The 18,699-nt window shown below is 37.2% G+C and overlaps 1 long non-coding RNA gene across 1 annotated transcript; it reads left to right on the top strand.

Moving 5' to 3' along the window:
* The first annotated feature begins 3,282 nt into the window (after positions 1–3,282).
* LOC122210355 lies at positions 3,283–17,082 on the top strand. Its single transcript, XR_006198024.1, has 3 exons — positions 3,283–3,427; positions 11,629–11,664; positions 16,071–17,082. It is a non-coding gene; the product is annotated as an uncharacterized LOC122210355 (long non-coding RNA).
* The last annotated feature ends 1,617 nt before the right edge of the window (positions 17,083–18,699 follow it).

Here is an 18,699-nt window from a genome sequence, read left to right as displayed (position 1 = left end):
GCTAATGCTGGTGACTTTAAGAGGAAGCCATTGCTCACTTACCATTCCAAAAATTTTAGGGCCCCTAAGAAATATACTATGTCTACTCCTCCTGTGCTCTATACATGGAATAACAAAGCCAGAACATTTCTTTACCACATGGTTTACTCAAAATTATAAGCCCACTGTTGACACTTACTGCTCAGACAAAAAGATTCCGTCAAGATATGACTGCTCTTTGAAAATGCACCCAGTCATCCAAGAGTTCTCATGGAAATGTGCAAGGAGAATAGTGCCTGTTTTCATGCTACCATAGCATCCATTCTGCAGCCCATGGATCAAGGAGTAATTTTGACTTCCAAGTCTTATTATTTAAGAAATACATTTTTGTACACCTTTGTGAGGCTAGAGCTGCCATAAGTAGTGATTCATCTCATGCGTCTGAGCAAAGTAAATTGAAAACCTTCTAGAAAAGATTCATCATTTTCGATGCCATTAGAACATTCGTGATTCATAGGAAGAAGACAAAATACCAACATTAAGAGAAGTTTGGAAGAAGTTGATTCCAACCCTCATGGATGACTTGGAAGGGAAGGGTTCAACACTTTAGTGAAGGAAGTAACTGCCGATGTGATAGAAACAGCAAGAGAACTAGAATGAGAAGTGGAGCCTGAAGATATGACTGAATTGCTGTAATCTCATGATAATGCTTTAATGGATGAGTTGTTGCTTCTTATGGATGAGCAAAGAAAGTGAGTCTTTGAGATGAAATTTACCCCTGGTGAAGATGCTATGAAGATTGCTGAAATGACAACAAAGGATTTAGAACATGGTGGAAACTTAGTTGATAAAGCAGCAGCATGTTTTGAAAGGATTGATTCTAATTTTAAAAGAAGTTCTACTGTGGGTAAAATGCTATGAAACGGTATCACATGCTACAGAGAAATCATTTGCAAAGTCCATCGATGTGGCAAACTTCACTGCATTATTTTAAGAAAGTGCCATTGCCATCCCAGCCTTCAGCAACCTCCACCCTAGTCAGTCAGCAGTCGTCAGCACTGAGGCAAGACCCCCCACCAGCAAAAAGATTATGACTCGCTGAACGCCCAGATAATGGTTAGGACTTTTTAGTAAGAAAGTATTTTTAATTAAGGTATGTGCATTATATCTTTAGACACATGCTATTGTACACTTAATAGACTACAGTGTAGTATAAACATAACCTTGATAGGAACTAGGAAACCAAAACATTCATCTTAATTTATTACCAAGCTGAGAATAAATAGCCCAGGAACTCAACATGAAGTTGAGCATAATTCAGACCCAGTGGTGACTTTCTGTGTTAGCAGGGATTCAACAAGCCACTAAAAGCAAGGCACAAGAAGTCTCCAAGGGAACTGCACCCAGCTGAAATCAGGATCTGCAGTGATAGGTGATGTAAATCAAGTCTTGCCGGGTGGTCTAAGGAAACTGTGGAAATAAAGATAACCCAAATGAGAATAAATAGAAGCTATTCATTCGGAGATTATAGTAAGGGAGTCAGCCATCATCACTTACATTTGACGGAGACTCAAAGGAAAGTAGGAAAATGAGAAAGCTCTAATATTGAAAACAATGGAAGACTTCAAGTATGCTGTGATTGGGGGTGGTTGGCATGGGGAAGCTAGAGATTGGTTAATTAGAAATGTTGCATTTTATGTGATTAATTTGAAGAGCATATTTGGCTTTCTCTGGTTGGTGCTGAGTTGGAAGCAGAAGGAGGGAGCAGTGAAACACTGGGAAACTGGCAGTTATTGACAAGGTTTTGACCATTCTGGGATGATTGCTGCAGAGTACTGTTTTCATATACGATCTGGCTATTGTCCATCTGTGTATTTACTCTTTCATATGTATTCTAATATTAATTTCTTTGCCTCCTTCTGACTTCTGAGTATTAAGTCTTGAGAAAATGTAAGTACTTAATCAACAAGTTACTATTAAGATGTTTAAGTTATTTTTCTGCCTTCTACAATCATTACAAGAGAAAAATTTGCCAACTTCTACACTTCCTATATATATTTACTATTTCCATTGATGTTTCAGTAGCACAGTGGAAAAGATATGGTAGAATCAAAAGTCTACCTAGCCCCTCAAATGCAGAAGAATTTTCAAGGTCCTTAACTATAGCTTCAGTTCCTTCAATGTAATATAAGGATGATACACTAACCACTTCCCAAGATTGTTCTCATGAGGCAGATCTTTTCTCCTTTATCCTATGGTTATACTACACTTTAGCATCCTTGGAATCATGGATCTTTGATATAAATTGTATTGATTGGCTAAATGATTCAGATATTCCCTTACTGTGAAGTATTACATTTTTGTTTTTGTCCCCCCCCCCCCCCCCCCCCAGAGGCTAAAAAGCTTCTCTTGCTATCCATGTTTTCTTCTTTGGGATTATGTCCATTGGAGACATACTTCTACACTGAGATTACTAGTTTAAAGTATAAAAGTATGTATGCTTCATAAAATACACTACCAATATTTTTCCAAGGTCTTTCAGTGTTTTTTAAATTATTTTTTTTGTATTTATTTATTTTTTGACAGAGAGAGAGAGAGACAGAGAGAGAGTGGGGGGAGGGACAGAGAGAGAGAGAGAGAGAGAGAGAGAGAGAGAGAGAGGGAGGGAAACACAGAATTCGAGGCAGGCTCTGGGCTCTGAGCTATCAGCACAGAGCCCGATGCGAGGCTCAAACCCACGAAATGTGAGATCATGACCTGAACCTAAATCGGATGCTTAACTGAGTCCCCCAGGCACCCCAAAAGTCTTTCAGTGTGTTAAGATCCACTGGAATCAAAAGTTGGCTGAAAAAAAAGATTTGACTATACTGAAAAAAAAAAAATGGAAGACCAGAAACCACAGTGACAGAAGCCAATTTCTTCTTTGGCCATCTTGTCATATTTTATAAGAGGAGGAGGAGAGAAACACATGAAACAGATTTATATGAAGGATTTGTTTTGAATAATAAATTTTAAAATGAAAATCCTTAACACAAAAACATTTTGCTTGTAATTAAGCTATTTGCAGACAGAGAGTTGATGATGTTAACATTTCTCTAAAGTTGTGTGAGGAGAAATTTCTTTAAATCTTGACAGTGCCATCTCTATGATCAAATTCATGAAACTTACTTGGCATCAGGGATAAAGTTTAAAGGTAAGGTTTTATTGAGTGAGGCAGAGCTGGAAGAGGAGGAGAGGAGAGATGACGAAATGCCTTTTTTTCTTTTCATCTGGACAGGGTACTTCCCTTGTTCTTCATAGGTTTCACCTTGGGCACATGTGCTGTCACACTCTGAAACCATGGCAGGGACGGGGGTTGCTGCATGGGCTCCCAAATTATAATCCCCACTACCTTCCAGATGTGGGAGTGGAATCAGCTTCAGGAAGGAAGCTTCGGCCATTAGAATCAGTAAGTAGAAGAAAAACAAATGCAAGGTGCCAGGGGAAGTTTTCTGGGTGCAAACCACAATGCCACAGGCTATTACCATTACTGTCCACAGGCTGTAGTGCCCTCCTGAACACCTCCCCAACCACTGCTGTAAGTACAACCATATCTAGCAAATGACACAGAAGGGCTAGTTCAGCACCTGCTCACTGTGTGCCTGTGGCTAGAACAAATGCACTTGCTCAGAGCTGCTGCCTTACAGTTAGGTTTAGTTTCAAAGGGTTTAGCTTTGTTCCTTTCCCTGGAAGTACGAGGTTATAAGGAACAGAGCATTGATGCTGTGGGTCGCTGCTGCAGGAACTGCTTCTGTGACCTCATGCTTCTGGGGGGGGGGCGGGGACCAGGTGGCAGAAAGAAACAGGAAACTAGGAGAGCATCAGGATTCCTTTAGGCGATCCTCAACCCACTCCCCTAGACAATGAAATAGGTTGTGTTCTTCCTTGGAAAGGAAGGGTTAGTGACACATCAGATCCTCCACCCAGAGAAGAGACTGCAGGGCCATGGGCATGAATGGTGACGAGTCTGAGTCCCACTAACAGAGCTCAGGAAATCCACAGGGTGCTGTGTGGGGAACATGAGGAAAGTGCCCTGTAGCCTTTTGATAGGGATCAATAGCCTCACCTACAAGTCATAAAAGAGCAGGTAATAGGGACAGTGTGACAGGAGGCCAATGGGGCGCGGCCAGGAAGAAGTGGAGACATTCTGGGAAAAGACTGTGTGTCTGCCCTGACTCCACCCCCCGGAGTAGATGAACACTATCTGCATCCCCTGTGAGGCATTGTTTCCCCTTGGAAGTTTCCTTAGCAGCTGGGACATAGTAACACTTAAAACAGTAACTTCAGGGGGCACCTGGGTGGCTCAGTTGGTTGAGCGTCCAACTTCAGCTCGGGTCATGATCTCGCAGTTTGTGAGTTCGAGCCCGGCGTCGGGCTCTGTGCTGACAGCTCAGAGCCTGGAGCCTGCTTCAGATTCTGTGTCTCCCTCTCTCTCTGCCCCTTCCCCGCTCATACTCTGTCTCTCCCTGTCTCTCAAAAATGAATAAACGTTAAAAATTAAAACAAAACAAAAAACCCCAGTAACTTCAGGGGGGACCTGTGTGGCTCAGTTGGTTAAACATTGGGCTCTTGATTTTGGCTCAGGTCATGATCTCAGGGTTGGTGGATCGAGCTCCACTTGGGGCTCTGCTTGTGAAGCCTTCTTGGGATTCTCTCTCCTCTCTCTCTGCCCCTCCCCCTCCTTGCATGCATATGCTCTCTCTCTCAAAAATAAATAAACATTAAAAAAAAAATCGTAACCTCACATAGGATCCAAGACACTGTGTGTCTGTCAGCCATTTATCAAAATTTTAACATCAACAACAGAACTAAAAACTTTTAGCTGGATCCTGATCTTTTCATAATGCATTATCGGACACATTATTGACAATTTTAAAGAGGTTTAACTAAGCTTAAATAGTAATAGAAAGTACATAAACCACCATGTCCTTTTTTAATATATACATTTTATTTATTTTTTTAATTTTTTAAAATGTTTGTTTTTGAGAGCAAGAGACAGAGCATGAGCAGGGGACGGGCAGAGAGAGAGGGAGACACAGAATCCAAAGCAGGCTTCAGGCTCTGAGGTGTCAGCACAGAGCCTGATGTGAGGCTTGAACTCACAGACTGAGATCATGACCTGAGCAGAAGTCAGATGCTCTACTGACTAAGCCACCTGGGCACACCTACTCATTTTAAATTATCAAATATTAGCATATTATAGATAAGTCTGTAATGAGAGAAAAAAACTCTTGTAGGAACTTGTGAACTAAAAATACTTTTGATAAAATCATGTTTTTAAAATAGACTTTATATTTTAGAGCACTTTGGGGTTCACAACAAAATTGAGCAGAAGGTACATTTCTCATATGCCTCTGTCACAAATGCACTGCCTCCCACACTATCAATATCACTCACTGAAACTACACTGGTTACCAAGGATGAACCTACATTGACACATCATAATCACCCCAAATCCATAGGTTACATTTACTCTTGGTCTTGTATGTTCGCCGCCCATTCATTCCACACTCCCTCCAGCCCTTGACAACCTCTTTTTCCTGTCTCCATAATTTTGCCTTTTCCAGGATGGCTGGAATCATATAGTATGTAGCCTTTTCACATTAGCTTCTTTTCACTTAATAACATGCATTTAAGTTTCCTCTATGCCTTGTCATGACTTGGTAGTGCATTTCTTTTTTTCTTTTTATCTTTTCTTTTCTTTTCTTTTTTGAGAGAGTGCGAGCGAGTGGGGGAGAGCGGGAGAGGGAGAAAGAAAGAAACTTAAAAGAAAGAATCCCTTAAAAGAAAGCCCTAATGAAGGGCTCACTCCCACGACCCTGGAATCATGACCTGAGCCAAAATCAAGAGTCAGATGCTCAACTGACTGAGCCATCAAGGAACCCCAGTGCATTTCTTTCTAGCATTAAACAATATTTTATTGTCAGGATGTACCACAGTATCCGTTCACCTCCTGAAGGAAATTTTGGTTGCTCCCAAGTTTTGGCAATTATAGATAAAGCTGCTATAAATGTTCATGTGCAAGATTTTTCGTGGCCATAAATTTTCAGCTCCTTTAGGTAAATACCAAGGGGTGTGATTGCTGGATTGTCTGCTAAGAATATGTTTAGTTTTGTGAGAAACTGACAAACTGTCTTCCAAAATGGGTGTACCATTTTGTCTTCCCACTAGCAATGACTGAGAGTTTCTTTTGTTCCATATCTTCACCAGCATCTGATATTGTCAGTCTTCTAGGTTTGGGCTGTTGTGATAGGTGTGTAGATCTCTTAGTAGTTTTAATCAACATAGTTGTTTTAATCATAGGTATGTAGGTAGGTAGAGAGGTATAAACTGTATGCTTTACTAAAGGCATCTTAGAAAAACCTTTGGAGTGGAGAGGTCCTCCATGTTCTTGAACAAAAACACTCATTAATCTAAAATATGTAAACTTTTCTCTTATTATTTTAGTAATTTTCTATAAACCAAATCAAATATCAATATTTTAAAAATTAGAATCATTTGTGATGCTATTCTCGTATACCATTATGATGATATTAAGAAAAGTTTTGGAAAAAGATAAAGATATTTATAAATTTCCACTAATTAAAATATTGTTTTACTGACAGAAGAATAGGTGGACAAATGAATGGAATAGAAGAGAAAGTCTAGAAACATCCCCAAATATATATGAGAATCAATACTTGATCATTATGAAAATTCAAATTAGTAGGGAAAGGTTAATTCATAAGTGCTGGCCCAGATTTTTAGTACTGAACTGCACTTGGAGTCTTAGAGTACAGCTCTTTTAGTGCACACTGAAGTGCTCAGGCGTTGTTTCCGAAGCATTCCCTCATGTCAGTTGGAATTTTATGTGGAGCCCAGATCATCACCCAGACTCTCTGCTAGGTTCCCTTTTGAGCCCTTTGTTGTTCTTGCCAAGAAATCAGGGCTGGGACTAGGATGAGGAAAGTGGGACACTTAGTGTGTAAATCCAAGGAGTGCTAATAGGGACCAGCTTAAGCCATCAAATTCAAAGAGTATTGCAAAAAGGGATCAGTCTCCTTTCTTTGCTCCTAGATGGTCTCCGAAGACCTATGTCTGATGTAGCTGCCTGTGTCAGATTGTGAAAATTCCTATGTCATCTTCCTCCAGAGCAGTGGGGGACCACTTACTTTCAATTCCAACTACTAAGGTCAACTACTCAAGTCCTAAGTTTGATATAGTAATGAAAACCTCCTATGTGGCTTGTATCTGTACCTTAGTTTTAGGAGACGCTATCATAATTTTCAAGGTTCAGCAGAATTCTCTAAATCTAGGGAACCTAAGTCTCTCAGGGAAAGTTCATTCAAACCCATCCATATATGACAATCCAAATATAAAGGTTAATGTTCATCTTCTAAAACAATTGGGGATCAACATGGAGATTGAGCATTATTCTCACTAAGATCAGTTGGTTTGGAATGTTTGTGGATAGAGTGGGAACAGTATTCTAAATCAGACTTGACCTCTGTTAGCTGTCTCCCATTAGCATGATTAGCCACTGTTAATAGAGACCCTAAAATTTTTATATGCAATCACAAATGTGTTATCTAATGACTTATAATATATGTAACTTTAGTTACAAATGATGCAGTAGCTGGGAGCAAGTCATGAAATTACAAGCCACAAGGAATAAGCCACCTAATAAGTAATATTGGGATTTAAAATATTTTATGAAAACTGCAGAAGTTGGAAACTGTAGCAACTATATGAAAACAGACAGTGGGGGGCGCCTGGGTGGCTCAGTCGGTTAGGTGTCCGACTTTGGCTCAGGTATCGATCTCATGGTCCGTGAGTTCGAGCCCCGCATCGGGCTCTGTGCTGACAGCTCAGAGCCTGGAGCCTGCTTCAGATTCTGTGTCTCCCTCTCTCTCTCTGCTCCTCCGCCATTCATGCTCTGTCTCTCTCTGTCTCAGAAATAAATAAACATTAAAAAAAAAAAAAAAAAGAAAACTGACAGTGGAATTTATTTAAGGATCCAGAATAGGATAGTAACTAAGTTAATGAGCAATTTCTTCTGTTGCTTCACTATATCACATCATTAAAGCCCCACAACAACACTTAGGGATTAGGAAAGTCAGGCAAGATTCACATCTTAGAGAAGACAGTGGAGCCTAAGAGAAAGTACTTGACCAAGAAAAAATAGTTATGTGTCCAAACTGGGAGAAGAGCTAATCTTCAGGACTTTAAAATCTTCCCATCATATCATACAACTTCTGGTTAATTTAATGAAATGTACTGCCCTCAATTCAGGACTACTCAATGATAATTTTTTTACTGAAATGCTAATATAAAGTTAGTATAGCTCAGAAATTTGAAGTATATAAAAATTATATACCAATTTTATATAATTATTTGTAGTTATAAGCTTCTGTTCTGTTATAAATATGAGTATTATGTAGTACAGTTGGTACATTATATCAGTATTAAAATAGCAATGTTATTTATGACTTCTTTCTATATAATAGTCACCATGTGATTTTCCAGAAAAAATAATAAGGGAGATCCAAATATTCTGTATCCAAACATAGCTATCTAGTTAAAACTTCTGATAATGAATTTTCTCTTGGTGGTCCTGCCAAATATACAGAAAGTAGGATTATGACAGTTTTGATAATAAAAGATCTATTTAAAAATCAGTGTGTAAGTTTTATTGTTTTCCTTTCTTAAAATTCTACAATTTTTAAAAAATGTTTATTTACTTTTGAGAGAGAGACAGACCGTGAGTGGGGGAGGGGCAGATAGAGAGGGAGACACAGAATCCAAAGCAGGCTCCAGGCTCTGAGCTGTCAGCACAGAGCCCCTCGCGAGGCTCAAACCCACGAACTGTGAGATCATGACCTGAGCCGAAGTCAGACACTTAACCGACTGAGCCACCCAGGCGCCCCTTAAAATTCTACAATTTAAAATTAAGATGTTAATTGGGAGATTCTGAAATCATAGTGTAACATTTTTTGTATGAAGAGAAATGTAGTTTCAAAAGTTTACTAAGTTCATTAAATACATATGGTACCTTTGTATAAATTAGAAAATAATTGTTATTTGTTTCTATACAGTTACAAACTGGATTTGTTATAAAATGGATTTATTATTTTTACAAGTTATTTCTAATAAATTAAGTAATAATTATTTATAATAAATAAGTAATAATCATTTATAAGAAATGATAGCAACATATTCATAATAAAAGTACCTGTGTATTTAAACTGGGACTGTAAATAAACACAAAGCAATAAGAAATTTCAGGTTATATTTTTAATTTACTTTTGCAGATCAGTATGGAAGTTGGAAAAGCAATTCCTTATTGAGGATCACAAGTTCTTTTATATGTTGTTACGTTAACAATCTATTAACCTTTCTCTTTAATAGGTTGAAGACAATGAGTTGTTCCCATTAGAACAAAATATTTTTCTTCCATTTGTTGGCTAATTATCATGTTTCACTGTCTTAATCTATTCAAGTTGGTATAACAAATTACTATAGATTAGGTTGCTTAAACAACAAATATTTATTACCCACAATTCTGTAGGCTGGAAGTATGAGATTAGAGTGCTAGCATGATCTGGTTCTTGGTGAGGGCCCTCTCTGTTGACTTTCTGTGTCCCCAGATGGCTGAAAGACCATCTCTGGCTTCTAAGAGGCACTAATCCCATTCATGAGGGTTCCCGTGACTTAATTACCTCCTAAAGGCCCCCTTCTCCAAATACCATCACATTGGAATTAGAATCTGAACATAGGACTTTTGGGGGGACATAAACATTTACTTGGTAACATGTACTAATTTTGTTAGAACAAGATATTTTATTACCATCAGCCAGATTTGTAGTTGTATAATAAATATACATCCAGCCCATCTCTGGACTTAAAGTTTCAATAGAAGTACAAAAATGTGTCACAAAAACAAAAATGCTATGATGTAAGTTGTACCCTTAGATGTGGTGACTTGTGCAATGCAGATTTAATAAACTGTGTGAAGCCATCTTAGTTTGGTCTAAGTTCGTTAGACATTCTATGAATCTGGCATTTTACTTCAGATCAGAAATACAAACATGAAATAGAGGTAGTTCTCATCTTCAAGGTACTCACGTTAGAGCAGAATTAATTTCCATGGTTCTAATCTTTTCTAAGGAAAACATTGTTTTCATCCATTCATTTATTCACTCAACAGATAATTGTTTTAGTTGTATTAGTATTTCTTCTTAGTATTGGGGAATGGAAAGTATTTTTCTTACCTCAGTATACATTAAAGATTATTTGCTTTGTGTGTTTCCATATGCTTTTGAGGGTAATATCTATATTGTCTTACTTTGATCTTTATATTTGATTTTCTAGGCAGCTAAACCATGTTATAACATACTGTAATAGAAGGGTCAGTGGATGGCTTTTAAATGGTTATAAAACAAAAATGCCAAGCTAATGAAAAAGATTTTTCTTGTCCTTTGACATAGGGCTTGTCATAAGAAAATGACATCACTCTTTGGACCATCCTACTGTATGAGAGTCCAGATTCTCTAGCACTAAAAGAGAGAATCTCAAGTGGTCACCACTTAAAACTAGAATCACAGACTTTTCCACAACCATCTCCTTATTGGAAACAGAGTCAATACAGAATATAAATGCTGTTTCAAAGGCTCCTCATTGATCTTCTTCCCTTGAGGGACAAATCTGAAAACAGCCTGTATCACACAATATGGCTTAATTTCTACTAGTTTTTCTGTCATGAAAAGTACTTTTAAAAGATGGCACTGTTGTGGCTTACATGTTATAAACGAGAGTTCTCCCACTAGAGAGAGGGATACCTAATGTCACACTCTGGGAGCTTGACTGTGTTGATGTAAATTATTAATTACATATCCGGCAGGATCCACTCTGGAAAATTGCCACCACCTGCTCAGTGGTTCATCTTGGAGTTAATAAGTATAAACTCCAAGTAGTTCAGACCTTTTTCATTTATTCTTTCAAGAGAGAAGTAGATATGTTTGCAGGGTACATAAAGTGGCTAGGATTAAATGAGTTACTGGCATCTCTCAGAGAACAGGAAATAAGTACACTTGTCTATTTTGTACTCCTCTCCTCTGGCTACTGGAAAGTTTATGCAAGGATCATTGTCTCTTACCTGTTTTCTAACATTGCATTGTATAGTCCCTCTAGACCTTATAATGGGTTCTTCATGCTAAACTGAACAGTTTCTACCTACATCTCCTCTTTGAACTAAAGAATTAGCAAAGTATGCTGTCACCTGACTGCCCCCAATGGAAGAGATCTAGAAAAATTGTGCTACTTAAATTTGTTGTTCAGTTGTAGTACCAAATTCCATTCATGATGCCATTTTGTGTTGATTTGTTAGGTTTAGGTTACGATTATAACTATACCTGTATCAAATTTTGATAAATCACATTGTCCTTTGCATCTAATGATTGTGATAGTGGGGAAGATTTTAATGTATCAACTACCTACCAATAGTATACTTAATACTCATTCTGGAATATTCTCCAGGGGTGTTCCAAAGGGATACTTTGTGGAAAAGCATAAGAGTATTATATTAATAATATTATTTTCCTTTTGCTGATTCAAATTCATTTTATTTTTTAGTTATGGATGAAAGTTCTGAAGAAGACTTACTACCAGGTAGGATTTTTATAGATTCATTTATTACCTTTTAAATAAGGAAATGAAGAGAAATGGAACTAACATTCATTCAGTGTTTGACTCTGGGCTAGACAGGACATTATGTGCTTGATGTATGTTCTCTGTATAATAATCATAATTGCTCTGCAAAGTTGTCATGCTGTCATTTTCTTTTTATTAATTACAAAATTGTGGTTTAGGGAGCTTGATTAATTGGCCCAAGATCCCTTAGGTAATACATTCAGCCCCATAACTTAACTCCAAGCCTACCAGGCTTTCAAACCAATTCCTCTCCCCATGAGTACACCCATAGTAGCAAGAGACAGGATCCAGTTAAGATCCACCTCAAGGGATGCCTGGGTGACTCAGTGGGTTAAGTGTCCAATTTAAGCTCAGGTCATGATCTCATGGTCCGTGGGTTTGAGCCCCGCGGTCAGGCTCTGTACTGACAGCTCAGAGCCTGGAGCCTGCTTTGAATTCTGTCTTTCCCTCTCTCTCTTCCTCCCCCACTCTCACTCTGTCTCTCTCAAAAATAAACATTAAAAATTAAAAAAAAAAAAAAAAAAAAGATCTGCTTCAAGAAGTCAGATTTTAACTGCTTTGGTTTTATTATTTTCTGAGAAGCCTAATTAGGCCTAGAATGTGTTTGTTCTAATGTGTTTGATAGTTAAAGTAGTAATCAATACCTTGTTTTTGCCATAAGGGTTTGAGGGCAGATCTCAGCTGTGGCCTTAAGACTATAGATTATTTGATTGCCTTCTCAGATTAAGATCAGCAAATGAAAAAGATACTTAGGGTGAAATCCAAAAAAAAAAAAAAAACAAAACAAAACAAAACAAAACCCAAAAAACAAACAAAAAAAAACCCCAACCAGTTACAAGCTTCCAATAGTCCTCTCCCAGTGGAGTTGCAGATAGCCTCTAATTTTCCCAACAATGTCTGACGACATGTGCCAAGTGTTGCTAATCTGAGCAGCTCACCCAAGCCTTGGCGTTCGGGGTTTCTATCAGTTCAGTGAACACTGTTGATTAGATAGATAGATAGATAGATATGCAGCTCCCACCCCCTTAAGTTAAACTGAAACCAGCATGGCCCAGGACTTCAGGTATATGAAAGCTCTCTTCTCAGGAAGGATATTCCAAGGACTCCGAGGTTACCTCCCCAGAAGACAGAGGGTCAGGCCAAGTCCTTTCTTTGGAGTGTGCAGGATTGGAGCTTTTCCTGCACAGATACATCAGTCTATTCCTTATTACTCAAGGAATTATTACACATCTTGCTCATTCTGGCCTTTGTGTCTACCAATGCTGAAAGCTGTCTCAACCATTATGCAAAGCCTTACTATCCCTAAGGACCCAGCACAAATCTGTTTCCATGAATTCTCCTCCGTGCTCTCCCACATCTCTGCACATGGAAGCATTTGCAAACTCTGCCATACATCGGGCACATTTATGTATTGCCCTCAAATAATCACTTTGTCATCTTTCAGTGAAGATTCTCATATAGCACATTCTCAGGAAGTAAAGTTGTATTGACAAATTGCTTGGGTTTATTATTCATTCTTTAATGTAGAATTTTATTTGCCCTAAACGGTTTATTAGAAGATAAACTTCCAATCTTTGTAAGATAGTTTTAATATACAAAATTAACTGTGCAAGTTCTTATCATTCTTAATTTCAGACTTCTAACACATTTCCATTTCCCATCTATCTTTTCATGCTAGAGAGATCTAATCTTTCTAGGACTTCTAATCATTTTGACTTTAATTGCTTTTCTCTGTACTTTCGCTACCTCCAGCATTTAAAGTGGTGATCAAAACTTATCACCTTTAAGGGAAAGATACTTTTACTTCGTTAACTTACAGCTCTGTACAGAATCTTACTAGTATTTTTTCCATCAAAGAGCTTTATCAGGAAATGCTCTTACTTTTGAGTACTTTTCCTACCTCACAATAGACAAAGTCCTTCATTCAATATTAGGATGTATGTTAGGTGTTATTAACATTGACACATTACTTTGTTCCAGGCAGTGTTCTAAGTGTTTACTATCTTAATCTTCATTTAACAACTCAAGGAGGGTTGTCCCATTTTTATTAGAGCATCTAAGACATGGGAAGATTAATTTGCTACAAAAGCTAAGTCTGATTCCCTTCACTGACATACTACACTGGCCTCACCTGACTCTAATTTAAAAATCCCTAAAAATTACACCTCCTACTTATCTTCAGTGTCTCTGGTCCTTTTCTACATAATTACAGTAGAGTTTACCCAAGTCGGGCTGAGATCTCTAAATACTTTTTGAAATAAAATTTTAACTTTTAAGAAAAATTAAAACCTTTTTAGCTATTATGTCATTAACATCATTATTTTTAAAATGTTATATAAGCCATAATGCAGTGCTTTCTGGCAACTTGTATCAGCTTACAAACTTACCCTTTGTAGAGTGCAATTTATTATAATCTATGATTTTCCTGGTATAAGACAAATTAAGTGAAACAAAAGATATATTGTGCATATTTTAAGACATCAAACAGAACGTTATTTTCACCTGCTCCCCAATACACACATACACACGCACACGTTTTTCACACACGAATTAAGTTATGTATCCCCCAGAGATATGCCCCCCCCATACCCCTGCTCCTGAATTCTTTTCCTTTTAATATATTTCAAATGAAACAATTTGGTACCATTTTCATTATTTGGTATTTTGAAGACAGTATACAGGGAAAAGAAAACAAAAACCAAAGGTTTACAGTATAATTGAAAATTACCCTAATGAGAAAAGAGAAGCCATATATTTGAAAGAACACTGGGGTAGAAATAATAGGATGGGAGTTGGATCTTAGTTGTAGCAATACTTTACCTGTGCCACTTCTGGCAAGTAATACATCTAGAAGATAAAAGGATGTTTAAAAAAGAAACATGTACACAAAAGATGGAAGTAAAAGGTATAACAAAGAAAATCAATACAGAAAGTGGAGGTTTAAAAATTTTTAATGCTGCACCTAAGATCTGAAAGATGTCTTGCAGAATATTCTCAACTCCTCCATTCACCAAATAAAGATCGTGGGCAGCAGATGGTATTCTGTTAACTAAGGAGAGAAAATGGCTGCTGAAGTCCTCTTTTGCCTTTATTCTTACTGTTACACAACTACAGAGACTCTGCAATCTTAAAACATGAAAAAAATTAGAACCACTTAAAAAGACAGTTTCTAGTTGCTTTAAATGAGTATAAGCCCTGTAAGTGACTTCCTAAGGTACTGAAGGAATTTAACAAAATAACTCATGACCTTGGATAGTAAACCTTTGAGTCAAGATGATTTGGTTGAGGTGCTAACAAGCTTCACAAGGACAAAAACTTGTTAATGTCATTCCCTGGTATATCCACAGTTTAAAGCATGGTACCTAGTGTGCCTTAATGGCTTTACAAATGTCTCTGATAAAATTCCAAAGTACTGAATATTTTTCAGTTTGTGGAAAAATAGAAAAGGAAGCACTGATCACTAGGAGGCAGCGTTGATTCACGAAGACTGAATATGCCCATGTCACATAGTTTCTCTGCTAAAAGAGAAATGAAGATCACAGCAAAGCATTTGACCAAATTTCACATAAATAGTCCCTATAAGCAAGATGGAGAAAAAAGACTAAATATTTTATAATTAAACAAATTGGTAGCTGGCTGAATGGGAACACTGTGTTGTTTAATGGATCAGTATCAACTTGAGTGGAGAGTTCTCACCTGTCAACATTGTTTTTCAGTCTTAAATATAAACAGAATTTTTACCAAATTTGACAATGACTTAAAAACTGAGAATAACAGCCCAAGGTAAAAAAACAAAACAAAACAAAATGCCAAATCAGTAAACAAGAATATTAAAATGAATAAATTTATAAACTGAGGTATATAACTACACAAGTTCAGAATGGATATCCTAGTTTATGTGAAAAACTTATGTTTTCATTTAAACCCCATCAATCAAGTGTATATGATTGCCATAAAACAAATTTATTTATACTGTATATTTGTTAAATAATATAAACTTACTACACATACCTTCCACTTCACCTTAAATCATCATAATATAAATACTCCAGTCCCTTACATAGAGATATGGTAGCCAGTGGGACTCTGAAAACCGAAGGTGCAAGACCGCCATTTCCAGTTTGGCCTTTGAATACCTAGAATAAGCTGTTTACTGTAAAATCCCATAAATCAAATCAAATTTTGTAAAGGGAATCTAATTTTATTTGTCACAATGCCCAAAGATCCATATTGTTATCCATGTCTTAAAGGTAAGGATTTTGAAGCATAATTAGGGACTCATCAAGGCATATAATAGGTCTTTTAATAATTCTACCACACTTTCCTTAGTTAGCTATTTATTATTACTTTTTGCATCATTTCAGATCTACTGAACCGTATCAGTGAGTGGGACCTGATGATATTTAAAGCAATTCAGGTAATTTGAAAATGACCCATAACACAGCTTTGCAAATTGCCTTAGATCATCTAAATATTTCTTTCAGTCAGGCCTCAGGAATTTGATATTACACTTTCTACTCATAGGCAGTTTATAAAAATACGAAGACCTGATCAAATTCAAGCCCTGTTACTCATAAGTGTCACCTCTCATAAGGCACTTAACCCTGCTGAGCATCAAATTACCCATGTGTAAAATGGTCACTGTTGTAAGCATTTAGCATCATGCCCAACACATGATATGCACTTAACCTACTAAATTTTGAAGGTGAAGGCCCAAATTACACTGTATGGCCGGTTAAAGATTGCTCTATAATTCTGGGTGGTACCCAAGCAGGTTGACATGCCATTGTGAAGACATTATACTTGCTCATCCACGTGGTGAATCCTTTGTTACATGTCTGAGAAATATGTTGACATGGAGAGCCTACATTTATTATTAAATACTACTTAAAAGTTTTTATCATATCTCACATCAGGTTAAAAATTCTGAATGATTTTACAAAGGTGTTAAACAATATACTTAAGTAAAGCATATATTAATAAAGCTTATCTTTATCTCTTATTCTTCTGGTATCAAGATTTGTAATATTGAAGCTAAAACTGTCAGCATGTAAGGCCATTTGATTTAGCAAAGTACATTAGCCTAAAAGCAGTGTTCTAAACTATTGCTTTAGCTGGTTTTTCAGTTAAAAAGAAACAAATTAAGTCCTTTTGCAGTTAATTGCCCTTTACAAAAAAGTTTAGTGAAATATCTTGCCAAGACAAATTTATTTGATTCATTAAGCTGGACTTAGATAGTGCCAGAATCACAGAGCAGAGCTAATTATTGGTTAAAATTTATTTGAGGCTCTTTAGTGATTGCAAAATAAAAGTCTCATTAAAAAACATAAACACTTGACACTGCGTAAGAATCAAGTTGCCACTCATGGTTGTGGTTCCTTTACAATGCTCATGCAAAAAAAAAAAAAAAAAAAAAAAAAAAATCCAAATTGAACTGGTTAAGAGCACAAAAGAAACCCTACCATGTGCACCCAGAAATAAAGAATTGCTTATACCATTTTTTTGTTTTGTTCTTAAAAAAAAATTTTTTTTAAGGTTTATTTATTTTGAAGGAGAGACAGCATGAACAGGGGAGGGGCTTAGAGAGGAGACAGAGAATCTGAGGCAGGCTCCAGGCTCTGAGCTGTCAGCACAGAGCCCAACACAGGTTTCAAAATCACGAGCCATGAGATCATGACCTGAGCCGAAGTCGGACTGAGCCACCCAGGCACCCCAAGAATTGCTTATATCATTTGGTGTGCATTTCATTTGGTTTGCTTTCCCTACTATTCACAAAAATATCCAAGTCATATTTGGGGAATGATTTTTTTTGACATCCCTCATTACTGTGAGGGAGGGTGGGGGGGGACTAGGATTTGTTTACTACTTTGTGTGTGGTTTGTATTATATCAAGTATGTTGACAAAGTATCTGACTTGGACTTCATTTGTATGCTGGGTGACGGTGCCTTGACGACCAGTAAAGAAAACTATCTCAACAGATCTCCTTATAAGTCTTGTTTCTGTGAAAGAGTGAAGATACTTTCCTCTGAAAAATGTTTTCTTTTTGCACCAAAAAACTATCATATCTGGCAAGTAGAGAGTTAAATATTAAAAGTACAAATGAAATCTACCTCTAAACTCTAAAAGGATCTATTCCAGAAGCTCTTTTCAGATTTTAAACAAATTAGCCCTCATCTTTTCTTATTGAGCTTGTATTATTTTCAGCCAAGGGTCAGCAAACTATGGCCTACAGGCCAAATCCAGCCTGCTACCTGTTATTATAAATGAAGTTTACTGGAATACAGCCACAACTCTTCATTTATGTATTACCTATGGTTGTTTTCATGACAGAACAGAATTGAGGAGTTGTGACGGAGACCATATGGCTCTCAAAGCTTAAAATATTTGCTATCTGCATTTTTACAAAAATGCCAACCGTAACACTTGCCAACCCTTAAACACTTTCATTTTTTAAAAAAGAAAAACTATTTTAATTTTTTGTTTGAATTATAAGAATGTAAATATTTTTCTATTTTCTACTCACCACAAAGTTACAGACTCTGGCCCTCAGGGAACTGATTAGAATTTCTGTGGACCAGTCAGAGATCTCAACAGTATTTTAGCATTGTTTCTATGAATTCTTTAAAAAGTCCACAGTCAACTGGGGTGCCTGGATGGCTCAGCTGGTTGAGTGCCCAACTTCAGCTCAGGTCACGATCTCACAGTTCTTGAGTTTGAGCCCAACACTGGGCTTGCTGCTGTCAGCATGGAGCCTGCTTTGGATCCTCTGTCCCATTCTTTCTCTGTCCCTCCTGCTTGTGCACTCTCTCTAAAAAATAAATATATTTTTTTAAAAAGTCCAGTCAACTGTACAAGGGGTTTTAGAAAACAGCCCATTTGTAGATGAGGGACATTATCTACTTAATTGATTCACTCAAACAGTCAACCTATTCTGTTGATTATTGCTCTGAGAAACCAGGTTTACTTCTTTTGAAAATAGGTTTATGGAACCA

The sequence above is a fragment of the Panthera leo genome, chromosome A2, assembly GCF_018350215.1.
Source record: "Panthera leo isolate Ple1 chromosome A2, P.leo_Ple1_pat1.1, whole genome shotgun sequence".
In the NCBI taxonomy this organism is placed as follows: Eukaryota; Metazoa; Chordata; class Mammalia; order Carnivora; family Felidae; genus Panthera; species Panthera leo.
The sequence above is the reverse complement of the archived record's forward strand: the minus strand, read 5'-3'. Positions and strand labels throughout refer to the sequence as shown.